Source organism: Peromyscus californicus, unplaced genomic scaffold (genome assembly GCF_007827085.1).
Source record: "Peromyscus californicus insignis strain IS unplaced genomic scaffold, ASM782708v3 Scaffold_9__1_contigs__length_137607984, whole genome shotgun sequence".
In the NCBI taxonomy this organism is placed as follows: domain Eukaryota; kingdom Metazoa; phylum Chordata; class Mammalia; order Rodentia; family Cricetidae; genus Peromyscus; species Peromyscus californicus.
In genome coordinates this window covers 87,417,946-87,433,249 of record NW_026294617.1, presented here as the reverse complement: position 1 = coordinate 87,433,249, position 15,304 = coordinate 87,417,946, and positions in this window count along the sequence as shown.

The window sequence follows — 15,304 nt, the reverse complement described above, 5'->3', positions numbered from 1 at the left end:
AAAAGATAAAGCCCAGGTGTTCAGGAAGACAAAAGAGAAAAGTATGTTAACAATTTAAAGAATTCATTTCCATTTCTGAATTGCCATTTTAAAATATGCTTATGAGGAACCCGCTGTAGCTCAGTTGGTAGAGTGCTTGCCTAAAATGCAAAGTTCTCGATTCAGTAGCCAGCACCACATAAAAGCCGACGGTGGTGGTGCACCATAGTGGTGGTGCACGCCTGCAGTCTCAGCTTTGGGGAGATGCAGGCAGGGGGTCAGAAGTTCAAGGTTATTTTCTGCTACATAGCAAATCTCAGGCCAGCCTGAGCTCCAGGAGACCCTGTCTCAAGAAGAAATGCTTATAAACTTTTTCTTAACGTGGAAAAAATAGTTTTCTGGAAAGAAAGCAAGTTAAAAAAAATTACAGGAAAGTGAATCACAAGTACATTAAAATATGTATAGAGGAAAGATATCAAAATGTCTAGAGTGGAAAGATATCAAAACGTCTAGAGTAGATCTCTAGCAGCTGTGGTGCTCAGTGCTCTGTTTTCCTGTTTGGAGAGAGAGAGAGAGAGAGAGAGAGAGAGAGAGAGAGAGAGAGAGAGAGAGAGAGAGAGAGAGGCTATTATCATGGAAACTAATTTAATTCTTTAATAATAAATAAAGGATATTAAATAAATTTTAAAAATTTCCCCTGAAAACTTACTCATTCAGCCACCAAATCCTTCGTGAGCACCTGCCATGTTCCTGCTTGTCTTAGTTGGGGTTACCGTGGCTGTGATGGGACATGAGGACTAAAGCCACTTGGGGTGGAAAGGGTTTATTTGTCTTATACTTCCACATTGCTGCTCTTCACTGAAGGAAGTCAGGACAGGAATTCAAAGAGGGCAGGAACCTGGAGGCAGAAGCTGATGCAGAAGCCATGGAGGGGTGCTGCTTACTGGCTGGCTCAGCCTGCTTTTTTTTTTTTTTTAAATAGAATCCAGGACCACCAGCCCAGGGGTGGCACCACTCACAATGGACTAGGCCCTCCCACATCAATCGCTAAATAAGAAAATACCCTACAGGCTTGCCTATAGCCTGATCTTCTGGAAGCATTTTCTTAACTGATGTTCCTTCCTCTCAGATGACTTTAGCTTCTGTCAAATTGACATAAAACTAACCAGCACAGCGGTGTTCCAGCTGTTGTGGGTTATACTGACAGACAACATAGGCTCCTTATCCCTGTGGGATTTTACATTCTCACAGAAAAGGGGAGGTGGGGGTGGCTTCAAATTAAACCAGTTTGAGCTTAAATAAATTATGGATAGAATTTATTTGTAATTTAAATGGTATATCCTAATATACCCTAGTATCACACATATGTAGCATATACTGAAAGTATAGTATCACTATAAATATATATCAAAATGTATAGTTTGGATACGAATGTAATATATCAATACTATTAAATTTAATTAAGCAATGATGTGAAAAGTTTTCCCAAATAACATTTTGGAACATTGTGTGTAGTGTCACGTGACACAAGCATGGGCTTGTGTGTACATGTACACACAAACATTTCTTTATGTGTTTCTCCTTCTAAAGAAATACGTAAGTCAGTGGTGACCAGGATTCCTTTGGGGGACAAGTACTGAGGAGTTGAAGGACAGAGGTAGGAAGCAGATTGACTTAGGATATTTGAATTTGGGCTTGTATTACCTGACTTATAAATGAATAACATTTTTTTCTAAGGTTCATGACCTTTCTAACTCTGTGAAACTGGCTAGGTTTCCAGGACCAAGCATGATTGCTCTCTTGTTGGGTGGGCCTAAAGTCTAATTAGAGGGCTATTAGTTGCCAACCATATGTGAGTGATACTTACTGCATCGTTCTGCATATCTTGCCATGCTGGCAATTGTTGTGGTTGGTAGATGTTGCAGCTGGTGGGGGGACTTCTTCTCGGTATGTGTTTGTATCCAGTTTGCTTATTTTATTGAGGACTTCTGCATCTATGTTCATCAAGGATATTGGTCTGTAGATTCTATGACTCTCACTTTGCCAGACTAGCGTAAGTGGTGTCACTATATTTCAATTAAAATTAAATATATATATATATATATATATTTGTATAATGTCATTTTACTCAATTATGAAGAAAAAATTCTTTTCTGGGAAATAGGTTTAACTTGAAATCATCATACTAAGCAAAATTAAGCCAGACTCAGAAAAAACAAATACACATGCTCTCTCATTTGTAGATCTAGATTTTATAGAGCAATATAAAACCATTGACATATGTGTGACCTGAAAGCAGGGGTGAAGCTGGAGGAAGGAGGGGGTGCAGGTGAGGGGCAGGAAGGAAAAGGAGGGACATGGGGTTAAACACTTGAATAAACTGTCTTTATGAAACCCACACCAGGTACAATAAACACATGTCAATAATAAAAACAGTTTAAAGAATAAAAAAGAAAAACACTTATTTTAAAACTTCCGTCTAGCTGTATAAACCATGCAGCCTGTCCCATATTTCCTGACGTTTTCAGGCACATCATTGTATTTCCTCACACTTGCCCCCTATGACCTTCCTTTGTCCCCACTCCCATTCCTCTGGTCCACTGTGTCTCCTCCAGGTGTTCTACATGTGGGAAACAAGTATTTAAAGGTAATGCTAGCTATCCCATCACTTCTATTAAAATTATTATGAAAAGTGTCAATTTTCTATACAATGCTATGTTTAGAGGACGCTGGGATCTAGTTCCACAACACAGAAAACTTTTAGATTCAAATTATCTTTGCATATTTTGTACTCAACAACTGCTTAATAAACTATAGTTGAGAGAGAGGGAGAGGGAGAGAGAGAGAGAGAGAGAGAGAGAGAGAGAGAGAGAGAGAGAGAGAGAAGAAAGACCACTTTAAGAGTTTGAAAAAGAAAACCTTTGAGTAAGTCGATAAGTCCGAGCCTCAAAATGAGAACCTCTTTAACACATGGCCTCCTGTTCACTCGTAAATATATCCTGTTAAAACCTTCCTTCTTCCCAAGACAACTGGGGTTACCAGTGGGCATCTGTGGGGATTATCAGACCCTAGGGGAAGAGCTACGATTGCCAAACATGTGTCTTCCTCTTCCTCTTTTAACATCTCTTTCAGAGTTCTGCCAGATTTTCTGGAAGTCACAGACCAGTCAGTTTGCCTTGGATTTAGCACTATGATCCTCCTGAGGAAGGGCTGGGAAGACCTGTGCTTCCCTTCTCTTTGAAGCTGCCCTTGAAACGTACACACACAAGTGCTCAGTTTTTGCTGTCCTAAAAGAGTTGTTTCATATGCCCTCTGAACCCTGACTTTCTTCTTTTTTTTTTCTTTGTTGTCTGTTTGTTCTTTTGAGATAGGGACTCATGTAGACCAGAGTGGACCCAAAATCACTGTGCTATGTAAGTGAGCCTGACCTTGAACTTTTTGCACTACCATGCCCAGTTGTACTCCACCCACTGAGCCATGCCCCGGCCCCTGACATTGCTTTTCATCAAGGGGCTCCGCTGTTGTAAGCAAAAGAGCTTCAGAGGCATCCAGGGGCACGGACGGCTGAAAGCCTTCTCTTCCTTGCGTAGGCGGCCACGCACCTCTGGTTTGGCGGGAGGGCATGAATCCAGGGGACAGTTTCTCCCTCTGCCTCCATGTTCACTGCCTTTAATGTGCTTCAGCTGTGCCACCAGCCTGGCAAACCCGATCCCACCTTCCTACTTATCTAATCGTTTTATGGGGCTTTGAGCTACTGGGCTGAAGCAGTTACCAGCTGCCACAACACTCCAGGAAAGGACATGACCCTTGCTGTAGTAAAGCACAAGACAACAGACCGAGCTGTCTACAGTATCTCTGATCAGAAGTTTATATAATTTACCCTGGGCTCCACTCAAGCTAGGTAGGGGACTACACCCAGGCAGCGGGAGGTGTTTACTCACTGAAGGCATCCCACTGGGCTAAGCCGCTGCTAGGGCTGCAAAGGAAGTCGGTAGACCTTTTGCCATGGCAACGCATCTTTCGCACCTTCTGGGCTGCGCAATGAAGCCGGGCGGAGCCAAGTTCTTCTGGCTTACAAACAATAACCGAAGTTTTACTATAGGCAGCAGTTGTCTTATTTGAGGTGGGGACCAGCCTCCTCCTGTTGAAAGAGGCAGAGCCCTGTAGTAACCCCAACATTTCAAACATGTTTTTGCTTGAAAAGATAATCACCGCCTGCAGCTGTGTACTGCAGCCTCTTCTGCACATGCTTCTCTGCTTCTCTGGGGCTCCTGCATGTGTCAGTCTGCAGGCCCTGGCAGCTGCTACTCAGGGCAGGAGATTCAAGCAGGTGAGGAATGTGTATTATGCAAACCATGGCAACTAGAAATACCAACATCTCCAGTACTCATGAAAACTGATGGTGCAGCTTTGGCAGCAAAGTCCACAGGACAGAGCCCAGTCCTGTGATAGAACCTGTGTAGGTCCTGGGAATGCCCTGATGTGCTCCCCAGGAGATGGTGTGCTGAAGTGATGAGAAACAGCCGAGCTAGGGCCAGCCTGAGTTTGGATCCTGGTTCTTAAGCTTTGGTAACTGACCTTGAGCAAGGTCTAGGAGAGCTCCGGTGCCTCGGTTTCCGTGTTTGTGAAGTAGAGGAAACATCTCGAGAGGCTGTGGTAGATACCAAGTGAGTTAGTACAGTAACACATGTAGAGCTCTGTCTGCAGGCGAACCCTTCAATGCGTGTTAGCTTGTCTGGAAGACCTTAACAGTATGGCAAGGTTCATTATTTATAAGTCTACAATGTACATTCTAGCTCCAGAGCAGACCTCTCCCAAACGGCTGGCAACATCTTTTCTGAGGTGTCTCCAAAGCTCCTCCATCCCTCTGTGTCCAGTACCATAGTTACAATTGATCCCTAATCAATCAATCCAGGTCCTCCCCAGTGCTCTCCGCCTTGTTGGACCCCAGCTTCTCCCTCACGGCACATTCCCTACTCGAAACATCCATCTGGGCTTTTACCGAAGCAGCACTCTCTCCAATCTGTTCTCCAGGCAGCATTGAGAGAGGTGCTTCCTAAGTCTCCATCCAATACACATACATGCTTGATGCCAAAAATCCTTCAGCAGGTCCCCAGACTCCTAACATAAAACCTAAGGCCCTTACCAAGCCCCACATGTCTGACCCTGCCTCCCTCCTCAGCCTGACCTTCCACAGTCTCCTTCTTGCTCTTTTGGGTCCAGCCACATCAGCTTAATTTAGGTCATTTAGCATAACTCAAACTATCCACCCCGGAGCCTGTGTGCCTTCTGTTTCCCCGTCTCTAGTTTTCTTCTAAGCCAAGTTTGTAATTAGATACACTTGGATGTCTCTATATTGCTGTGGGCTAAAAAGATCCAGGAGAGCAATGACTTAGGACAGTAAGAAGCCCAAGGTTAGGGGCCCAGAATTTCCAGAACTCTTTAAGGAATTGAAGACATACGTGCCTTTAATATGTCTCCTATTATTACTTCGTTTACCCTTGATGCAAACCTTAGTGATGAGCATCACTGTCCCACTTCCAAATTCATGGACACATGTTGGGGACACAGAGATTTGTTGAAGATCATAAAGAGGGCAAATAGGAAACTTTAAGGTTAAGGATCCTGACTGGAAATCAAGCCCCTTCTCACAAGCGCTTTTGCCAACTTCTTCTTAGTGGTCCTGGACTGTCCACGGGTACCTACTAGCTGCACCCAGATGCTGAACTGCTCAGAGTCACAGGCCCAGTGCGCATGCCTCTGATACCACACTACTGCTGCCCTCCAGACAGCACCCTGTTCACACATCCTCTCCTGAAGGGAGAGGGACAGAACTCTTGTCAAATGGAAAACTAGGCTTCTGCTCATCATTACCCAAGGGCCTAGGACGTCCCTGCATCCCCCTGCTCTACGTTCACAAAGGCCACTCAAGCACCACCACTTCCCCTCATCCAAAATCCAGAAGACCACTTCAGCTGGCCAAACAGTAATGAGGAGGAGATCTGCTACAAAGGAGGGTGCTGAGCCATCCTGGGGACAGGGCAGCCACCCAGAGGCTTTGAGTAGCGGAATGCTGCTCTAGGCTACGAGGACTACGAGAGATAATCCCAGGTCGCCTTGTGCATGAAGGAGGAGAACTGTCTCTAGCAGGACGCATGGGAACAATGATTCCCAAACAAGACATCTGCATTCTAATCCCCAGAATCTGTGAATGTGTTACAGTTACGTAGAGAGAACTGTGCTTCTGTGATTGGTGGACGTGTCTGCAAACGGAGAAAGATCCACAGTTTTTCAAGCAAACTCAATGTCGTCGGACCCGATAAGAGAAAGGAGGGAGGTCAGAGTCAAGGTAGTATGAGATTAAAGTGATGTGGCCACAAGCCAAAGAATGTGGGTACGTCCTGTAAAGAGCGGGGAGGGTCTCTGGAGCCTGCACGAGGGTAGCCCTGCTTGAGTTTAGTCTCTGAAGATTAATTTCTGACTTTTGGCCTCCAAAACCACAAAATGATAACTTTGTGTAGCTTAAGCCACTGTGTGTGTGTGTGTGTGTGTGTGTGTGTGTGTGTGTGTGTGTGTGTGTGTGGTAATTTACAACAGTAGCCACAGGAAACCAACTTCAAGCTTATCCTTTCTTCCCACTCCATAATCTTTCCATTACCTGAAGCCAACAGGAAGCCAACTGGCTGAGAAGCAGAAAGGTCAGGAAAGGATCCAGCAAATGTGCTCTGCCTCCCGGGACCCTTTTAGCACGCTGTGGAATCCAGCATGTTCACATTTGCAAAGCCCAGTTTTCTGAATTCTACTTTCTAATCCTTTATAGCGTACATACATCTTTCTCCTACGTGTATTCCGACTTAAGTGGACGGAAAACGACAAATGAACCCCATTTACAGCAAGAGGAACATGTATACAACACTCACTCTCCCCTCGTTCATTCAAACTTCATTGCTTCTGCCTTAGAACCACGAGTGGCGTTTTGCCAAGGAATACTTGCATGAAATAGTCATGTGATTTTATGGATTTGTTTTATTCTTTCCTATTTTATTATTGTATGAATCAAAACTGGTGCCATTGGCTCTTTTTTTCACGGTGAGAGCAGTAATCAAAGCAATCTATAAAATGAAAGCGTTTCATAAAGACAGATGCCACCAAGCCACCGTGTGTGCGGACCTCTGAGTCACTACCTCCTCTCTGAGTCACATCCCACCGATGTGATCTGGCAGCTCATCTGATCCCATCAGCTCTGTGGTTGAAAAAAAAAAATGGGTCATTGCACCATGACAAAAGAACATTCATTGAAAATACAGCAATTAAGGAAAGTTTGAGCCCCAGTGGTCTCAAATGCCCAAAGGAAGCTTGTCCTGGCAGTGTGTGGGTGCCAGAGGCAGACAGACCCACAAAGCAGCACAGACTCCACCAGCAGTCTACCAGGGACACGTTTAAGAATCCAACCAGACAGAAGGAAGTGGCTGAAAGCCACTGATGGAGAGGCCGTGAGGACTGGGGGAGGGCTTGTTTTCTGTGTTACTAGCATTTAATTGAAACATTCTGGAATATCCAGTCCCAGAGCCTTAAAAAAAATTAGGGAATCTCAATAAAAACACTCAACAAGTAAGTATTTACTTGTGAAATTTTGGTTTTGCCTCCCTGGTATGGAAATAGGACTCACATGCTATGAAGGTAAAATTCTACTGGACACACACAGAGACACACAGGGTGAGGACAGATTCATAGCGAACTAGTAGATAGCTGGTAGTTATTGAAGTTGGATGATGGACCCATGAGAACTCATGTTTTACTCTCTTTAAAATTTTAACCACGAGTTTTATATTCTCCACAAAACAGATCAGGTCGCTTTCACTGATGGCAGGCTTTCTCCTCCACTCTGTTTGCTTTACAAAACTCCTCCCCAGGTTTCATCGGCGCCCTTTGCCTGGGAAGCCAGAAACTCTGCTCTCTGCGATTGTCTGTGCTTCTGTGACGGCGGAGGCCTGGAAGCATGGTGGCATCCAGTCTTGGGCCTGGGAAACTCAGAGCACCTTGCTGACGGGGATGAAAATCCATGAATTTGAACACCCCCCACTGAAACATGTCTTGGGTCCACTTCACGGGATCAGCTCACCTGCACTACAGATGGCCCCTGGTACCCAAAGGGTACCCAGACCCTAATGCAGCATCACTCCGGCACCATTGGTGGAACACCCAGCAGAAGCTGGGGCAAAGGCTCAGCTCTGGGGAAATCAGGTTGAAGACCCAGTAGCCTCTGAGTGCCACCGCCTTCCTGGGCTAGAGTATAAATACCTTCAAAGTTTGAAGAATATCGACTGACTTGGCTACAACTGAGTCACTTCAACAACTTTAACTAAAAGGAGAAAAACCTGAAAAGACAAATTCTTCAAGCCGTGTGGCTCAGCCCTGCCTCCCTCTGCCATGGAGAGCAGATAAAATGGAGATTGTGGTCACTTTCTTTCTTCTTAGAGCCAGTCTGGAAAAAGGAAGGCAAAGCTGTGCCTTCTAGAGAATAGCAACACAGTCAAGACGTATGCTGTTAATGGGCTGATTTTCAGCACTCCTGGGAGACATCAGTAAAGTGAAACACAATGAAAAAGGAAAGTATCCCAATCCTGCTGTGAGACACTGAGAATCGCAAGGGCTCTTGGCTCCTGGGTAGCCTCGTTCTGTTAAAGCAGGGGGGAGCAGTAAGGAAGGAAGTAGGGTGGCAATCCGTTATCCTCCTGAAGCCCTGCCCCCTCCCACTTCTTTTCCTTCTTAACAGCTGACCCAAAGGACCTAAACTTAGCAGGGACGAGGTGTAGGAAACTAGATAGTGCATTCTACAGTTGGATAGGAAGTACTGGGCTCAGTGTGTTTAAGGTTAAGATTAATTCCACACTTCCTCCGAATCTATTTTAAAAACACAGCAAAGGAGGGCATATGCTGTCTTCTAACAAAATGACATATGATCAAAGGGTAAACATGAGCTCCATGTCAGACCCCCTGACTCCTGCCCTTGCCCCATCTCCATTAAAACGTGGTTGCTTCTGTTTATCCAGAAACTTGTGTAGTGGCAACAGCCAGAGGAATCATGGATCAGGAATGGCTGAACTGAGAGGAGCCAGGACAAAGGAAAAGCCCAGGAACTCTGTTGCTAAATGTCTCCCACTGCACAAGAGAGTGTGAGCTTCAAGTCTGAGCCTTGATACTTGAAAGCAGAACTCTACTTGAAGTTGGTTTCCTGTGGGAGAAACAATTTTTTCTGATTTTCAGGGACCATCTCATTAATGCTGGCTTGTTATTATTCCCTGAGCTCTGCAAACAGGAGCTCCCATTCTGTAGAGTCACTCATTAGGGCTGATTTAATTGAATTTGAGAAGAAAGTTACGACTGCCAGGGAAGCCGGGATTGAGGCTCCTGGAGAGGCTGGTCTCCCAGTGACTTCCAAGTGTGGCTTTAGCCAGTGGCACAGTCCAGAGGAAAACTAACATAGTCCCCACACCACCCCTTGTTTCTGCCTAGTGTCCTGAACCATCATCCACACATCACCTCAGGTAATTCTGATGTCCCCCTAAGCTATGATCTCCCTTTGGGGCTTGTTTGGTTTGTTTGTTTGTTTGTTTGATGTCCCACAAGTCTGGGAGAAATTCCATTTAACTTATGATCTCTTTCGAATAGAGGAAATCAGCTCAGAGGTTGGCAGGTCCCAGAGCCTAAGAGGTATGGGTGAAGAAGCGTTGAGTTAACTGCCATCCTAGAGACCTCAGGGATCTGTTTCTTGAGGCAGTGGAGAAGGCAAGTTGCTAGGAGAAAAAATAGGTTGTGATCACCGGCCCCATGAGTGGGACTAGCCACGGGGGAGTGGAGACTGTCAGTAGGAATGAATGGAGGTGTGCCCTGTTGTACTGACAAAGATGAATGGGCAAGGCAGAAGAGCGGACAGACCCTTCATTGGGACATTCTGGAGAACTGGAGGGTGGAGGGTCCCAGTTGCTGGACAGACCATTTATTCCCGATAGATGCCCACTTGAGCCTGGAGAGGTGGTAGCTGTACTGATGTCTCAGGAACTTGGCAGCTGAAGGGGTGGTGAGGATCAAGCTGTAGGGTCCTAACCATGGGAGCTCTAGACACTTAGGAGATAGGTGCTTGAGGAGTACTCAGTCCCCTGGGGAGAGTGGGGCAGGCGGGTGGGCTAAGGGAAGTTGGGTTTGTTGGTGTGGGGGCAGGGAGATAGCTGTCAGCATTCCAACAGAGAAGGGACCTCAGAAGGGAGAAGTATCGTAGGTACCTGGCCAGTGGAGGGGTCTGTACAGGGAGGTAGTGATTGAGGAGGAAGGACCTTCCATAAAGGAACTCAAAAGGGGGTTAGACTTGTAGGAGAGCATGGAGTGGCCCAGAGGTGGGTAAGAAGGGAGAGCCAAGATAACTTGAGTTCAGTGAAGAGCTTAGTGAGTTGTTGTTTGATGAGTCTGTTGGCCCTCTCAACCTTTCCTGAGAATTGTGGATGGCAGGAGATATGGAGCTTCCAGGAGATGTTGAGCGCTTCAGACAGGAGCTCCATGACCCTGGAAGTGAAGGCTGGGCCGTAGTCTGTTTGGATGACCTGTGGCATGCCAAACCAAGGGATGAGGTGTTCATAGAGTACCTGAGCTGTATCTGCTGTTTCCCTGGAGATAGGAAATGCCTCTATCCATTCTGTAAAGGTGTCAACAAGAGTTAGGAGATAACAGAGCTTTTCATGAGTGGGCATGTGGGTGAAGTCAACCTGCCAGTCCTCACCTGGTTGGTGACAGATATCTTGATACAGTAGCAGAATTCTTTCCCCAGGAACGTGCAGGTGTCTGTAACAGATTTACACCTTGGTGTCATAGCAAAGGCTATGGCTTTGGATTAAAAGGCATGAACATTTTTCCTAGGGCCTCCTTTTAGCCAATGAAACACACCTTTAATCTATACTTAGAAGACAACCATAGGAAATTTACTGAACAAAAGAGGCTGAGCAAGCGGAGGAGGAGGGAAGGAGGCTGAGGAGCAGGAGGGGAGGGACAGAGTTGAACTCACCTGCAGGCTTCCATACCCTCTTTAATGCCAACCAGTTTCAGACAGGGAGGAGTTGGCATTTCAGCAGAGTTGTGTCCTATGTGGCTAGAGACAATACAGTAATGCTGAAAAAGCCTCCATGCCGTCCTAAAAGCCGGGACCAGTAAAATCCACAGAAATCTAAGAACTTCTAAAAACTGTTTATAGTCAGTGCTCTATCAGTTTATCAAAACTTCGTTTGTCAATGCTACAACTCTGAACCTCCAAAATTCCAGTGTAATAATAGCATAGAAACCTGTTTATCCTTTACTATGAAGCCTGTGAACAAGGCAAACCTGTCTGGATTTTTAACAGGAAACTTAACTAATAAACTAATGAGCTACCAAGGTAGTTGTAGCCTTGGATCGAGGAGGAAGCTGTTAAATTAGTAAATCTATCAGTACCCTAGTCATCAAACACCATCAGATCTGAGAAGGGTAAATTTTACCTGAGTAAGCAGAAGTGTGACAGCTTTCTGGCTACCTAGGTACAGTCTCAGGTTTCTCCGTGGTCATTGGGGAGAGAGGTCCCAAGGCAATATCAGCCTTCAGCTGCCAAGAAGAGAAGATCTGACAGACTTTCCTGTGAAGTAGGAATTTGGGGAGACCAGCCTACCTGGTCTTGGCAAAGTGGGGCAATCAATGCCCCGGTGTCCTGCTTATCCACAGTCTGGACAGGGTCTTAGCAACGGTTAAGGTGCAAGGCAGGTTTCCGTTCCATGGCTGGCTTTGCTACATTTAAAACAAGCTCCAGGTGGAAGTTCTTCTGTGGCCATCCATCTTCTTTGGAGGAGACAGAGTGCTGCTAGAAGCTGGCATGTCTCTATCATGAGGAGCTTTTTCACTAAATGCCATATTCTCAGCTCTTTGAAGCATTTGAGGATCAGGGGATCGTTATCTGTTAAGTGATCAGGGATCTGTTAGGTATACGCAGTTTAGTATCTCTAGAAGGCAAAACCCAGTTTTCACAGTGTAAACAATTTAGTGCTTCTAAAATCAATATCAAGGGGATTACCCTTATGTTACAAAATCTGGCTGCCAGCAAGATACACCCCTATACATGGATGTGTGGAGGTGCAGCTTTGATGCTTCAGTAAACCAACATTGTTTTAAATCCTCTTTCATAAGCCTTGTTTTTAGGACAGGAAAGGAATTATCATACAGAAATCTATCTTAATCCAAAATATCTTGGAAACCTTATGTCTCCTTTATGGGCCCACTCCATATGGTCACCTTGATTTAAGATGTTGGTGAAGTCATATGACCTCCCTTTTCTCCATCCTTAGTCAAAATGGTAGCTGCCCACGTGGCCGTACTTAATGAAAATGGTGGCAAACCATGTTGTTTTTTAGAGCAGTTCCAGTTTGGAGTTACCAGTTTTAATTTAACTTTTTATTACAGATTTTCAACCATACCCAGTTTCTTAGCTGTTTTGTTGTTGTTGTTGTTGTTGTTGTTGTTGTTGTTTGATAAGGTAGAACAGCATAAAATAACTTTCTCTGTCATTACATCAGATTCAGGGCCAGAAAATCCCAGAGGCAAATTCTGAGCCCAGGCAGCTATTTTGTTATAGCAACCACATGGAACAGGTAAGCTCAAGCATACAAGACCAGTCAGAAATAAGCATGCAGTGGCTGCATACATTCATACATCCAACTAAGCCTGAGATAAACATACAGGCACAGATCCATCCATATACACAAAACAAACAGGACTTTTTAAACAAGACAAACAAAACTTTCTGTGGAAAACCATGTCAGATGAGCCACATAAAAATCCTGGAAATAAGAGTTTACAGCATAGAGCAGCATGTAAGAAACCATAGGAATAAAAGACACTTGCTGGCCACAGCGCAGCTCCTATTGGGCCAGCCCACCGCAGGCGACCGGGTACTGCCATTCACGGTGCCAGGCTGGTGGACAGCAGGGTCCAAGGCGGGAGGGGCTCTGCAGGCTCTCAGACAGCGGCACCTCACGCGCCTGAGCCCAGAGAAGGTGATGCAGAGAAAACCGAAAAACAGAGTAGTAGTGCAAGCCACCCGAGATTGAAAGAAAGCCCAGATGAGTGAGTGGAGGATTTGGAAAAAGAGATTACTGAGGAGAGAGGAAGGTGTAGCAGAGTTCATTCAAGGAGCATGTATTTGTTACAGTTGGAGCGGGCAGGTTCTAGCATGGTCCAGGGATGGGAGGAAGAGGGGGGAGTGCAGACAGACAGCGAACCGGAAAGGGGCAAGAGTGAAAAGCTCCTAACCCTGCACGAGGGAGCTCAAACCATTGTTGGTATGAGGCAGCCCCAATTTGGATAAATTTTGTAAAAGACACTCCCAGGGTGTTCGGGGATCGATCGGGCTTAGACTCGCGGCTGCCCATTTCACAAGCTTGTGTCGGAACCTGAAGTCGAAAGCAATGTGTCCATTGCTATAGGCTTAGGGTGGAGGGTGGGTGTGGGATGTTCCTTTGTGCAGAACATCTTCTGCAGGAAGGGGTCCCACAGCATAAAGGCAGTCTTTGCTCCAGAAATGGGTTGGGGTCCTGGCATGGCCACATCCTGGCAGGGTACCCCAAAAGTAGGCTCGGGGAGAGGTCCTGGAACTCTAGAAGCAATGACTTGGAATGGTCAAAAGCCGATCCAGTCTGGCAGAGGCAGGGCAGGGAGAAGAGTGGTTTTCCACATGGCTGGGGCCGACGGGAAAACTCAACTCTTCCCAGCCAATGTACCACGAATTTCCATACCCCAATATTAAGTATCTCCGCTGATGCAGTAAGCCAATTCAAGCCCAGTTAAAAATAAAAGTCCAGATTTATTGGACAAAATGCTACCAGGTGACCTTTTCCTGCCTCCAGAGATGAGAAGGGGAGACAGGACTAGGAAAGATAACATGGTCGCTTTCTAGGAGTAAGTTTAAATACCCTGTACAAACACTCCAGGGGAGGTGCCGCCACTTGGTGGGCTTTCTGAGAGGGTTGGGGTTTGAAATGGTTGGGGTGGTGGGGATAACTGAAGCAGACCTTCCAACTGAACAGCACTGTGCTAAGCTCTCTGCACAGAGGACTTCATTCATTTTTCCTAATACACCTTTGAGAAATAGAGACTGAAAGACCTAATACCGCTGTGGTGGTTTTGAAAGAAAATGATTCCCAAAGGGAGCGGCACTATTAGGTGGTTATAGCCTTGTTGGAGGAAGTATGTCACTGTAGGGTTGGACTTTGAGATCATTTCCTATTGCCTGCAAGATAAAGCACTCTCAGCTGCAGCACCACGTCTGCCTGCATGCCACCGTGCACCTCATCATGATGATAATTGACTGAACCTCTAAAACTGTAAGTGAGCCACCCCAACTAAATGTTTCCGTTATAAGAGTTGCCGTGGCCATGGTGTCTCTTCACAGCAAGAAAAATCCAAACTAAGACAATCGCAAAGAGGTGCAACAGGAAACCTGACTCTCCAATACACCCACCACGGAACTTCTGCAATGAATACTATGTAAGTAAGGGGAAGAAATCCGTTTAAGACAATGAGAAACTTCCCTTTCATACGTCTGTATGCTTCTGAGGCAGCCCTGGAATTGAAATTTGTTCCAGCAATTCTGACTTAATTTTTCTTTTATTATGAGGGTATATGAAGGAGGGTTTTATAGGCCAACACCAGTGGGGAAATGTGAGGTAGCAGAGGGGAGGGGGGAAAAGGCTCCTGTTGCCTCTTGTCCAGGCTTCTACAGCTGTGATAAAACACCAGGACCAAAAGCAGCTTGAGGGTTTATTTGGCTCACTTATCCAGGGTCACAATCAACTGAGGGAAGCCAAAGCAGGAACTCAAACAGGGCAGAAACTTGGAGGCAGGAGCTGATGCAGAGGCCATGGAGGAGTGCTGCTTCCTGGCTTGCTCTTCATGGCTTGCTCAGTTTGCTTTCTTAGAGCATCTAGGACCACCAGACCAAGGGTGGCACCGCCCACAGTGAGCTGGACCTTCCTAGATTAATTATCATTCAAAATACGCAACACAGACTTCTTTCTCAATTGAGGTTCCCTCTTCCAAAATGACTCTAGCTTATGTGATGTTGATATAAAACTAGACACTTGACATAACACACCAATACACCACTATTTCAATAACTTCCTTTTTTGTTCATGCCCAAGATCTCATATTAATAAACATTACAAATAGAAAGCATGTTACAAGTTTCAAAGTCCCATAGTCTTTACAAATTCAAACACTTTAAAACTGCAGTCACTAAAAATCCAAAGTCTCTTTA